The following is an 8,900-nucleotide window of genomic DNA, read 5'->3' as shown; positions in this document are numbered from 1 at the left end:
AGAGTATGTCTTGAGCAGAGATTTTGTGCAATAGTCGTATAGTCGAAGTAGAGTTTTCAAAGTACACAAAACTTGAAAAATACTTACACAAACACTAATTTACTTCCAACCGAACATTTAGAGAACAACTCGGTCCCTTCTTGAGTGGTGATTGAAATGCGAGCCAGTAGCAGCAGGCAACGGCCATCGCTTTCATTCTGTTAACACATTGCAAAGTGCAATATCGTGCGGCGAGCGCTGCTTTCCCAGAGCACTATTCAAAGTCGCCTTCGAACCGCCGCGGTGGCTAGGTAGTTATGACGCTCGGCTGCTGGCCCCAAAGACGTGGGTTCGATCCCGGCAGCAGAGGTCGAATTTCGATGAAGGCGAAATTCTAGATGCCCGCGTTCTGGGCGATGTGAGTGCACGTTAAATAACCCTAGGTAGTCGAAATTTCCGGGGCCCTTGACTACGGTGTCTCTCATAGCCTGATTCGCTTTTGGACGTTAAACCTCCATATAATTGAAACGTAAAACAAAGTCTGCTTTATGAGCCAGATATTCCTTGATACCCCGTGGCTCCTCATGACAGCATATTGCTACACGGCCAAGACGCTCATCTCAAAAGGCAATTCTGTGGTCGATGCGTTAAGTGGCCTCGGTGAGGCTGTTGCCTTCCGTATTTATTGAGCGGGCGTCATTCTTGTGCAGCCCGATTCTCTGATCAAAGTTTTTTGTCTCCCCGGTGAATAAGGCCGCGCACATCGAGCATGGCATTTTGCAACAAAAAATAACACCCGAGTGTTTTTCTGAGGGGATGCCGTGTCTGGGTCGCTGTAGAAAGCATCCGCTCGTTGGAACAGGTTTGACACACAGATATGTTTTCCCAAAAAAACGACAAGGATTTCTGTGCTTCTTCAAGCTTGTTCGTTTTTCTTTTAACGTGTACTGAGCGCACAGCACACGGGGCTCTATAATATCGCCTCCATCGAAATTCGATCGCCACGGCCAGGATCAGACCCACGGGATCGAACCGGATATTAAAATCGCACTGCCACTCTGTTTATCTCCGATAGACTCCCGCACTGCCGTTGCCGTGTGGGCCAGAGCCGCGCTGCTAGTAGCCTCCAGGGCCTCCGCGCATTGGTTCACCACCTTAGCTGTTCCCATAGCCGGAGCCGAAGTCTCCGCCACCGCCACCCCATCCACCCTGGTTGTAGCCATCGCTGAAGCCGCCTCCGCCACCTTGGTTGCATCCACCAACATAATAGCCGCCGCCACCGCCTCCATAGCCAGCACCGCCAGAGCTGTAGCCGCCACCTCCGTAACCGCCGCCGCCATAGCCACCACCTCCGTAGCCAACTTCCCAGCCATCACCGCGGCCTCCACGACCGCTCCTGAACGCAGGCCGCTTGTCCTTCTTGAGATTCTTCATCTCCTGCTTGGAGAGGGCCTTCTTTGCCTCGGTCCTTTCTTTTCAGCATGTGGTGGCGCTTCAGGACAATCTTGTCCACAGGATCGTAATCGTCGTACTCAACGAAGGCAAAGCCACGCTTGTGGCCGGTGTCCTTTTCAGTGACCAAGTTGACAGAAAAAATGTTTCCAAACTGGGAGAAGTAGTCTCGGAGGTCATGCTCATCAACGTCGTCCTTCAAGTCACCAACGAAGACTTCTTTACGGTGCCCTCTGCCTCAGGCCGACCAGCTTCTTCGTGCTGATCCGCCCGCTTGGGTTCCACCTCACGGCCGTCAACCTTGCGGGGCCGCACAGCCTGCGCATCGTCGACCATGATGAAGGTGATGAAGCCGGAAGGTGATGAAGCCGAACCCGCGGCTCTTCTTGGTGCTGGGATCGCGCATCACCACGCAGTCAACGACCTCGCCCCATTGCTCGAAGTGGCCCTTAAGCCTCTCTTCAGTCGTCTTGTAGTCCAGGCCGCCAATCAATAGCTTCGGACCTGCTCGGGCTCGCTCTCGCTATCTTCGGCGCCTATTTCGTCGAAGGAATTCTCAACAGCAGCCAGAACATTTCCGGAGCCCTTCACTACGGCGTCTCTCATAGCCTCAGTCACTTTGGGACGTAAAACTCCCATAAACTTCATTAAAACGGAGAGTTGAGCGAGTTGGTACATACTGCTGGGAATAACAGCGCGGAGACGAGGAACAAAGAAAGAAGAAGGCGACAGGACCGGCGCTGAAAACGTTTTCCTTTTAGCACTGTAAGACCTAAAATGCATGGCCAAGTAGCCCAGAAGTGCGGTTTGTCGCAGAAGACATTCTATTTCTGTGATTTAAAATTGCCATTCAGAATTATTGACTTATTTTCAGCACCGGCAGGTCGTGCAGCTAGGGAACCGCAAGCTGCCAAATGCAGCTGCCAGTGTGCTGATGACTATTTGGGTCTTCCCATCCAGCAGAAGTTCATCAAGAAAGCTTTACTTTGACAAAATTCTGCAGAGGGGCTACAGGAATTATTTTTATTTCTAATCCTTCCTGCACGTATTAGCTATCTTAGCTGCTATTGTCCAAAACGCTTTTTACAATAACGTTTAATTTTTTTTTTGCATGTGCAGATGCCATCACCGAAAAGAAGACAGCTCTGCACGTTGTTCCAACGGCATTGGCAGGTGAGAGCCCGCAGCTTGTGATCGGGGAAGGCGGCCGTTAAAAACGCTTTGCTCAGTTGCTAGCTGGCTGGCATGGCACCTGGACATGCCCTCAATGCAGCCGCTCCATGAACCTGGAGCCTGCTCCTGCACCGTAGCCTTCGACGAAGCAACCGGGCCCTGATGAGACTCTACAGCACTAATTACTCGCTTACGCGCAACTTCCACGTGCCAGCCTCGACCTGCGGCTCTTTGTTATGTTTTTCGTAAATGTTGAAACATTGAACTTGCTTATTTACTCATTTCAGTGCGCTTGACAATATATTCAGGCATTTTCAAACTCATTGCCTAGACAAATGGTTGCCAAAATCAAACCTTCGTCACAGATAGATTTGGGAGTGAAACACAAAGAATGTAGAATAAGCGATGTTGGGGGAACGACTAACGGCACTGCTAGTGAGTGTGAGTGAATGCATGCAGTAAATGATATCAGGTAAGTTTGTGGAGAAAAATTCGCTAGCCAGTGATTGGGTGGATGCCTTCGCCGAACAACCAGTAGATTAGCTTGGATGAGTCATATTCCTATCGAAAAATCTTAATGGATGCATATGTGTCTCGTATGAATTTGTGTCTAGTATGTGGTCATACGAGATTATACGTGTCCAATATGTGTATCGTATAAGAAATGTGTCTCGGAGGCCTCCTCTGTGTCCCTCGTATCCCTCGTATGGGCTGATATGTGTCCTTTGTATACCTTGTATGGGCAATACGTGTTCCTCATATGCCTCGTATGTGCTGATACATGTGTATCGTATCCGTTTGAGCCGAAATATAGATCTCGTATCACCCGAATGGGCCGAATGTGTCTTTCATATCACTCATTTCAGCCAATATGCAGCTCTCGTATCACTCAATAGGATGAACTGCGTCTCTCTGCCAGCTAATATTGTCACGGAGTCGAAGACGACAAAGTTGGCATTCGCGGGCTTAGCGCCCTCGCGCTAAGCCCACCACCGTTAAATCATTCCATCGCCATGTTTTATGTAGTACTGTCTTCACCTCCTTGCCGTCACGTAACATTTGGCGTGAGGTGCGGAGTTCATCCCCATCCTGGTCCTGAAGCTTCGGCGTCCTGCGTGTGCCGTGGTTGACGGTCATGTGTTCCTGCCCGCACCGCCCGGTTATGCCCCAGCCCGCCAGACCAGAACCGATCATGCTGTTCACCTCAGCCCTGTCCCCTGCCCCGACCAGAACACACGACAACTTGACGACGCCACCGCTACTCGGACCTATGACCCCACCGACCTAGAAGCCGCCAACATATTCGAACACAGCCCCTGCCCATGCCGTTCGGTGTGTTCATGGGCCTCGGCCGTCAGCTCAAGGGGACCTAGCTACGGCCTGGAAGCTTCCCGGACTAGCGCTCATCTGATCATCATTTGTTCATATCTTTCATCGTGACGGCAAGCCTTCCATATTCTTCTCTTCTGTTATCATCCGTCCTGTCACGCTCATCATCACGCCCTGCGTTTCGTCTTCACTGCCGGTCTTTCAGTTCGCGCTATCGGGACGATCGCTCGGCAGCCCCGGGTAGTGTCACGGACTCGAAGACGACAAAGTGGGCAGTGGCGCGGCACGGAGCACTCGCGCTAGGCCCTCAGGCTATAAATCATTTCATCGCCATCTGTTATGTAGTACTCTCTTCAGCTGCTTGCCGTCACACGTAACAATATGTGTGCCTTTTATATAGCTCATATGAAATTAGATGGATTACATTTCACTTGTATTTCACGCGGCACACTTGAGCTCATAATTAAAAAACACAGGTGACCAAACTAGATCACTCTAACGTGGTTGGATGTGAAATCCCAAGTATAGTACCATTACACAATGTATCAGCTTAGCACATGTATGAACAAGCATATGCATTCCAATACTGTGCTGTTTCAAAGCTACATCTCAGCTTAAGCACACACATTCGAAAAAAAGTTTTTGAAAACCATCAGGAAAAGAAGTATAATTAAGCCAAGGACACCATATAAAACATAATAGAGAATGAGGCCACAAAACATTGGTTCATGGGATAAATGACTCAAGTAGCCTTCAATAATAATTAAGTGACTATACAGATGCAAAAACTTCCCATACATTTAACCCAAGCTTGGGAGGTGTGTTGAATAATCTGCCTCCTTGCCTATAAGATGCTAATTACTGAAAGTGAAAGATATTATAAAAATAAAGCTTTAGATGTCTTTTTTCAGAGGTGTAATTCATGTTTTGATATAGTCCCCCACTTACACTGATGCCCTTGCGTCATCGATGCACTATTGTTTACATGCCCTCAGAGAACAATGAGGCTGATGGCCCCAACTGTCCACGAAAGGTCTTCAAATGTTTCCTTAGCTAGAAATTACCAGCAGCTACAATGCACTAGGCCAGAACTATGGGTGGGTAAGGCAGAACATCCCGAAACTACAGCTTATTCAACACGGCGGCATTTCCATCTAACTTGTTGTCATGCCAAGCTTTGTCACGTTAAATGATGGATTTTTAGGACAAACTTGAAGCAAAAGCGCACGGTCCTTCAGCTTTCTCAACTTTAAGAATGCCCGCAATAACCGTCTGCTTAATGTGACAATCATCACAAATAAACTCATCCAAATGTACCACGAGCTCAGATGTGAGATGCAGACAGCGGGCATCCACTGCGCTCGTCTTTCACACTCAACACAGCTGGATCTTGCATGTAGGTAGAGTTTGTACCCACCTTCTGACTGGAAACATAGCAACACATTACCGTAAATCGAACTCATTCGACGGTGGATATTGATAAGGAGAACACCTTCTGACATCCAAAATTTGGTTTCGAAAAACTGTTATAACCGAACACTGATGTATACTAACATTTTCTTTGTGACTACTTCAATATCGGTGGTGCCATGTGCAAAATGAAAATATTATGAAAGGTGGGAAGATCAAACTTTCTTTTCATTGTAACGTCTTTCCCTTTCACGAGGTAATAAATGTATTAGAGACCAGGAGGTAAAAAATATACTGATCACCCTCGTACAAACAGAATGCATCAATGCCATCTGTTAAATAAAACAACCCTACATAATACACAAACACTACATAATATATCATAGCACAACAGTAAGAGTTTTGTACACAGACCACATGAACAACACAGAAGCAAGTGACATACAATATTAGTTACATTTCTTCATATTTACTACACTCGAATTCAACTTAAGAATGAAATGGCAGATGCCTCTCAAAGGACCAGGAATTGTAATGAGCATGGAGGAGGAGGACACAACCGGCAGTGTACATGCGACGTTTGATGATGACGATGAGATGTGAGCCTGTTAACAGGCCGATGTGCACCATTAAACGTCTGCGTATACAAGCCGAGCACATCGAGCACTGCCACAATGAGATTAGCAAAAATGAGAATGACAATGTCACTGGTGAGCTAATGTAGACGCTACGGTGTAGGGCTCCTGATAAATTTAAACCGCATATGCGCTGACAAAGCACAGGAAAGAGGCGTGTTTTCCACTTGACCTCTATTAACATGTGGCTTCCCTCGCCTGGATTTGACTCAGTTTACTGCAGAATAGACCACAATGGTGTGAATAAATGTCCATCCAAACAACTGTGACGTGACAACAAAAGAAATGAATATGGACAGGTAATGACAAAAAGAAAAGTGGGCCATATATGCCCTCTTCACTGTGTGAACATGTCCACCCATCTGAAAAAAAAACTAAAAAGACAAAGTGTCACCTGCTGAAGAAATAAACAGCCTAAACACTAGTACACCTTCATTCACAGAAATAGAGCTACCTGTCACAAAACAAAGCAATGGGTGTGGTAGGCACGCCGCAACCCAATTACATAGTGTGCGCCATCCTGATTGGCTCAGGTTGTCGCACCTTCCATGCAAACAACTTGCGAGGTGAATTATAGAGAAGCATTTTTCACTTCATTCTCGAGTTGTATTCACCTATAGTTTACACAACACAAAATAAAATACGTACTGCTTCTCAAAGGAGCACTAAGGACATGTCCACGTATTTTCTGTTTAGTAAAAATATGTTGTACGACCTTTTCTAGCCGTTCTGTTACTTCTTCAGCAGGAATATATGTATTTATTCTTGGGAAAACTGAATTTCAGAATGACTTTTTTTCTCGCTACTTCATTCAAATTAATATCTAGACTGAGAAATGCTCTGTCATCTCTGCTAGAAAGTGAATGGTGGGAAACCAGTCTTGGCACCACCACAATTCCCTTCAGAAAAGGGCTGCTGGTGGTGATACCTGTATTCATTTTTTACCTTTACCTGCTTAAAAACATTTTAATGAAAGTCACCAATTCATAATTGGTATGCAGAAATCTGTTGATACATAGCAACTCGAATTGCCTTTAGTGACCATTTAAACATGCTAATTAACACTGCACCTTTGGCGTTCACACGTTGACAAAAAAAGTTAGTGATGAGCTGTCATGAACTGAATTGGTTGGTCATGTAAAACAGATGTTGCAAAGACAGTTTACACCAAACATGCCTTGGTTAAGGATAACAACACTTTTAAGATAACTTTTAATGCAACACATGTACAATTCAAACCAGGTTTGTGAGGGTTGTTTACTGGCATTTCATTCAGCTGTGGGTTACAACAAATACATTGACCTGTGTACAATTATGGTTTCTATATAACAGTCCCATCAAAATGATATCAGTACGGCAGATTACAGCCAGAACTCTGCAGCACAAAATGTGCAGAAGAGAGGAAGGGGCCTGTGCACACATGTTACATTTTGGCATGTTTTTTAACTTTATGCTAACATAACGATCATTGTCCAACATATTTGCTCAGTACCTGCAAGTGTCAAAGGCATCAATCACGATAACAAGGAGAGCTAGATGAGTTGGTTGTTTCATTCTAAAAAACACTAGCACGAAACAATGAGAACTTGCCTTTAAAGCCAAGTGCTATATTTCTGATGAGGGCATTTTTGGAGCTTCTCGCCTTTCATTTGTATTTTGCATGCCACCGTTCTTACATGGGTATCGAAACTGTACACACAAAAAGACAGTATCTGTCAGTGTCTCACATATTGTGAACAAGATTTTTCTTAGCTATAAAAATAGGGCCTTACAAACTGCGCTGGAAAGCTTTTATAAAAAAATTTTGGAGTATGTCAGCCTCTGCCTATTTTTTTATGGACTGGAACAATGAGCAACATGGGCTGCAACAAGTTCAAAATGCTGTGGAGAGTATGCTGACAACTCTCCTGGGGATTAGTAATCTGTACAGAGTGGGTCTCGACAAGCTGAACCTGACTGCCGGCAATGCTAATGACCACAAAAGGGTAGCCATAGCTACCACAACAACACAGTGCCACCAGAAGGCAGAGAACCACGAGCAGATTCCAAAAGAAATTCTCGCCACCTCCTATCTCTCATTTCTTTCTTCAGGTTTGCACAGTACCCCGGTAGTATCTCTGATTGGATATTTCAGGGTGGCTGTTTGCATCTATCAGCCTGATTCATATTGGAATGGCTTATCCGCTGCCATGCTATCAACTACAAGTTCTAAGTAAATTTCTGTGATATGCAGTAAAAGTAGCTCAATACATGGCTTAGGCACACAATGCTACCAGCATGATTGTTATTCTACAAGTGTAAGCATCAGATTTGTGTAGTCAATTATTCGCTGAACAGAATGACAAAAGCTGGACCTGCGACATGCACTGTGCTGGAATGTGGATGCCCTGAGGAGCACGAAGCATCACATGCTCATCACACAGCACCGGTGCTAAGTTAAGAATATCGTAGTCCTCTACCTTGCAGGCAGTTCGCAATGAAGAGAGGTTTCTATCCCTGGACACAGTGGGAAGGGATTACCCCTTCCGTCTGCCACTTCCAGCTTGGCCACATCAGAAGGGCCATGAGAATCGGCCGACGCCACCGGTTGGAAGAGGGTCCTTTGGCGGGGAAAAGCCATGTGTTCTTAATTTGTACCCGAGTATAGCTGTTGCTCACAAATGCGTGATTGTTAGCGGTCTTTCCCTCTGCATAAGGGTAAATATGCTGGCATGTCAAAACCACTTCACCTTTGACCATACTTTGTGCTCCTGCGCTTTTCCTGAATATGCAGCAATAAGCCTAGCCACAAGTACTCCTTATAAAACGTGTTATGTCAGGTGCGCTTCTTGAAGGAGCAAGAAAGTGGTGTTCAGCAGAAATTTCTTTATACGTGAGAAGGCAAAGCTGGTCCCTGAGGTTCACTATCACAAAAAACAGCAT

General features: G+C 45.8%; 1 pseudogene; it reads right to left on the bottom strand.

Annotated features, from left to right (window-relative positions):
- Positions 1 to 1,248: 1,248 nt before the first annotated feature.
- Positions 1,249 to 8,598, bottom strand: LOC144094415 (heterogeneous nuclear ribonucleoprotein A1-like 3; annotated as a pseudogene).
- Between the last annotated feature and the right edge of the window lie 302 nt (positions 8,599 to 8,900).

The sequence above is a fragment of the Amblyomma americanum genome, chromosome 6 (assembly GCF_052857255.1).
Source record: "Amblyomma americanum isolate KBUSLIRL-KWMA chromosome 6, ASM5285725v1, whole genome shotgun sequence".
Lineage (NCBI taxonomy): Eukaryota > Metazoa > Arthropoda > Arachnida > Ixodida > Ixodidae > Amblyomma > Amblyomma americanum.
Note: the sequence above shows the minus strand (reverse complement) of the source record. Positions and strands in the feature narration are given on the sequence as shown.